Raw genomic sequence first — 4,364 nt, forward strand, 5'->3', positions numbered from 1 at the left:
CTAAGAGGAAAGATCTGTGCCTGCAGAATCTTCTATGAAGCCAGGATATTATTCACCTGCCAGGGGGAAAGATTGAAATCTCTGGATTTGCAATAAGTCTGAAAAAGTACCTACGAGTAAAACAACTGGCAAAGAGCTCTAAATGAGCAGCCCCCAGAGCGATAGGCCATGGACAATGATAGAATGAACGGGAATGTGTGACGTGAGTTCTACGTGGAGATTCTGAGGTAGAGAATGCCTTCTGCCTGGGTGATAATCTGTAAGTCAAAATATCAAAATGTCCTCATCAACCTGGGAAAAGGGAAAAAGAAGGAACAGTTGACAGGTCTTAACGTAAGGGGTATAAGGAGGAAGCGAGGGAAGAATCCGGGCTGGCTTCGCGGCCGGCGATTTGTATGAGGTCCCCTGCTCAGAAGGGCTGATGCTTGATTCAATACTCTGCTGTTGCTGTCTTGCAATTCTTAATAATTTGGAGCAAGGGGCCCTGCATGATCATTTCACAGTAGGGCCCGAAAATGACACAGCCGGTCCTGAATAGAGATGGTTAACGGACTAGATTTAAATCCCGAATTGACCATGTTCAAGCCCAGGAGATTCAGAGTTACTTTTGAGTGGAAAAGAAGAAGATATTTTTCCTGGTCAGCAGTGATGGCTTGGAAACTTGGTTAAATTAAGAAACAGAGAAAAAAAGTTAGATGTTTGCACCCCAGCTCCTATGACGTTTATAGCCGATCACATGCAGGCTCTTTGAGGGCAGAGGTGCCAACGTCAGCATCTGTGTGGCCTCACGGGCCTTCTCCCGGAGAAGCCAGATAAGGGCGGTCTGCAGGAGCCGCCTGCCATCTTGCACCACAAACCACACAGACTGCATTGTGTGATCGATTTTGAAAAATGAAAGTCTTCTCAAGTTAAAGCGTTCTCTGTATCGAGGGCCAATCATTTCTGGGGTTTTATTTGCAGTGAAAAGATTTCAAAACTTCCAGGCACTCGGCTGAAGGTGGCCGGGAGACACAGGATAAATAAGCCAGGGCGGCAGACCATTCACAATTTAGTAAGAGCTAGTCGCCTCTCTTAAGGCCCCTCTTTTCCATCTCTAGGACGGAATGGCTTCGGCGTGTCCTCCCTCAGCAGCTTTCTAAGTTTCGCCTTGTTGTAAATATTCCCGTCCAACTTGAAGGAATCTACTGCATCGCACCTGCCAAAGTGGGCACCTGTGGATTTCTCTATCCAGCTTCCATGTGCTTTTCTGGTACCGATCCTGCTTTTGTTCTGGGAATCCTTCCTTACCCGGGACCAGAGGAATCTGTTCTCTGCTCCCCTAGCCCTGTGACTGTCCGGTAACTGGGTGGCCATACTCTCTGTCATCCAAACTGAAATGCTTTCAGTGAAAGGGGGCACTATTAACAATTATGCTGGGACAACAGGGGGACAGGGACTCTTCCAGAAACACCTGGATATGTGGTTCCCCCAGTTCAGAGGGGCCACCTAAGCCAAGGCCTTCTGAGCAGAATGAGCTTCTGGGAATGCCTGGAAAAGGAGCAGCATTCTCCCCAGAGACTATTAGAAGAGATGAGCACTTTCTCTGCCTGATGCCATGTGAGGGCGTCGGGCTGGAAATTGCTACAGTCTCTGTTGTCATCTGCTCCCTACGGGTGACAAAGCCAACACACAGGGGAGGGCAGAAGGAAGGGGGGATTCCCAGGGAACCAGAACTGGAGCCGCCATGACACTGGCCCTCAATTTCCTCCACACCCTGTCCACAGGAGAGTACATTTCCGTCCCACCTTCTCCTCCACACCGAAGCCTTCCCGTAGCCCTGCCCCACCCTGACCCCTGAGCTGAGCTCTTAGGTGATGTATTGATTTTCCCACGGAATATTTCCTTTGGAAAGTCCCAGCATTATGTCAGAATAGATCACAAAGCTGTCCGTACACCAGCTCTGTGCCCTAAAATTCTATTTTTATCGTTTTGTCATCTGTTGGGTACTCGTTTTACCCCATTCATTCAACTTAGAACTTGGTGTCCTCATTCTCACAGATCTTCCTCTACTGCCTGAGTGGCACAGGTTCATTTTCTCCTTGACGTCCATCTGAAATTCTTCCAAAACTTCTTGGAGATATTTCTCCCCTTCCGAGCTTCCTCCTGACTCGAAGCATTGGATTGTGCTGGGTTGTGTCAGAGCCTCACCGCTAGCCTTCTGGCTTCCAGACTCTCCTCCTCCTCTAATGCAAGGACTCGTAATACTTTTTGTGGCATTTCCTTTTTGGTGTCCCATCGGCACCACTTAAGGGTTCCACCAAATAAGGATTTTAGATGCCCAAAGTAGAATACTTAGGATTACAAAGTCAACCAATTATATTAAAATATAGCCACTGAAATATAAGCCCCATGCAAACATCTACTATAGTACTATCTGTGTTTCTCTAATGCCTCAGACAATAAGATCCAGTGGCAGGTTCGGTAACAACTGTAATTTTAAAGCTGTAAGGAGCATAAATGATATTTTTATATATCTACAACAGTTGTACTGGGATATGAAGATATCCATAACTTTTACGCTGGCAAATATACAAGTAATAATGATACTCCTGCCATCTGGTACCTACCTTCGAAGTAGAAGAAAATGCCACATTCCCGTCAAAGATTAGTATCAGCAAAAGGGTTAATTTTTTTTCCACCTAGGTACGGGGATCCCAGGTTAGAAGCCTCCGCTTTAATCAGTCCTGCGTGGCACTGCCAGGTCAGTGTTTTGCACACAATCTTTTCACTGTGTCACTTCTTCCTTCGACCTGCTCTGATGGTCTGTTGCTTATTGGACCAAAATCAAATTACTGAGCTTGGCGTTCAGGAGAATTTCATAATACTTGCTACCCTACCTGTCCAGACTTTTCTGGTGCCATCACTCACCTTGGATTCTGCTCCCTAGCTGGGTGATTTCTTTGCTATCTTGAAATACAGGACGGACACACCTCTATGTTTTACCCAGGAAAGAAATATCATTTGCTTAAGCAAAAAAGGATTCAAGCATGGATAGAAGCACAAATAATGCTTCCTGGTGGCTTTCAGAGCCTCTTGATTCTTCTTTTCTTGGCACCGGTCTTTAATTTCAGGTAAGGTCTCTCGTTTTATGGAAAGATAGGGTTGGAAATCCAGGCTTTCTTACATTTTTTTTTTTCAGCCTACCAATCCTAATTGAAAGAGATTCTCATTCTACATGGTACCAAGAAAAGCCCTCGGAGTTCCCAGATGGGATGAAGTTTGGGTCCCTTCGCTTTCCTTGAATTGATGACCGCAGTCACGGAGCTAGAATATTCTGACTGAACCGGCCTGGGTAATGTGCCAGTCTTGGGGCTGGTGATGATGTCAGCAGACTCAAATCACATGGAAAGAACAGGGAAGGGGATTCACCTCAAAGAAAACTCACGTTACTGTTATCAGCAGGATGGTTCTTATAACGGGCAGACAAAAACAATATATAATCTGCTCCTTTTTAAAAGACTGGGTTCTAACTCTTTCCGTAAAAATATGTTCTTCCCCCTCATGTTTCCCTAGGCAAATCCCTTCCTTCATTCAAGAAGGGTAGGTAGGTGGGATAATTAATATCACTGAGCAGCTACTGTGTGCCAAGGGCTTTATATCCATGTTACAGGATTTAAAATGCATAGTCACAGCTTGCAAGAACAGCAGCGGAATTCAATTTATTGCTCCATAATCAAACTCAACTTGTTCTTTGTGGTGGGGGGAAATATTTGTCACATCAAGATCACTCAGATTCTTCTGGCTTAAAATTTAATTCCTTTTGGAGTCAGTCCTCAATCAATTCGGGCTTTAAACTAGGTTGATGCGAAGTCGAAATTCCCTTTCAAGGTTGATCTCCCTTCTTCGGGGTTCGGTCTCCCCCCTCTGTCTCCAGGATGCTGCCCGAGTGCAAGGGAAAGCTTGGACAGTAGCATCACAGCCTCAGGGCGAGGGTGTAACCCATTGGCTGCCCCCACGGGCCTCGGCTGAGCCCACACATTCTCGATCATGGGGAGTGGCCCTTAATTCCTGCTGCGTGCTGGCTGTGTTGACTGCTGTCCGTGGACCGAGTCGTGGACTGCAGTCATGATGTCTGTGGACTTGACCTCCTCCTCCTCCTCCTCCTCCTGACCCCAGACCCCTCTCAGCACACGGATCCTTCAGCGTTGTGCCGGGTCCCTCCGCCGGAGCAGGAAGAATTACGGATCTCTATGGGAACCGCAAATACTGTCTCAGGTGTTCTTGCTGACTCTCCTGTGGGGTCCCAAGGGGTTCCCCCCCCCCCCCCAGAACTATTGATGTGAGTCGAGGTAGAAGCCTCTTCATGTTTAACGTGCCCGGAATTC

The sequence above is a fragment of the Neofelis nebulosa genome, chromosome 5 (assembly GCF_028018385.1).
Source record: "Neofelis nebulosa isolate mNeoNeb1 chromosome 5, mNeoNeb1.pri, whole genome shotgun sequence".
NCBI lineage: Eukaryota > Metazoa > Chordata > Mammalia > Carnivora > Felidae > Neofelis > Neofelis nebulosa.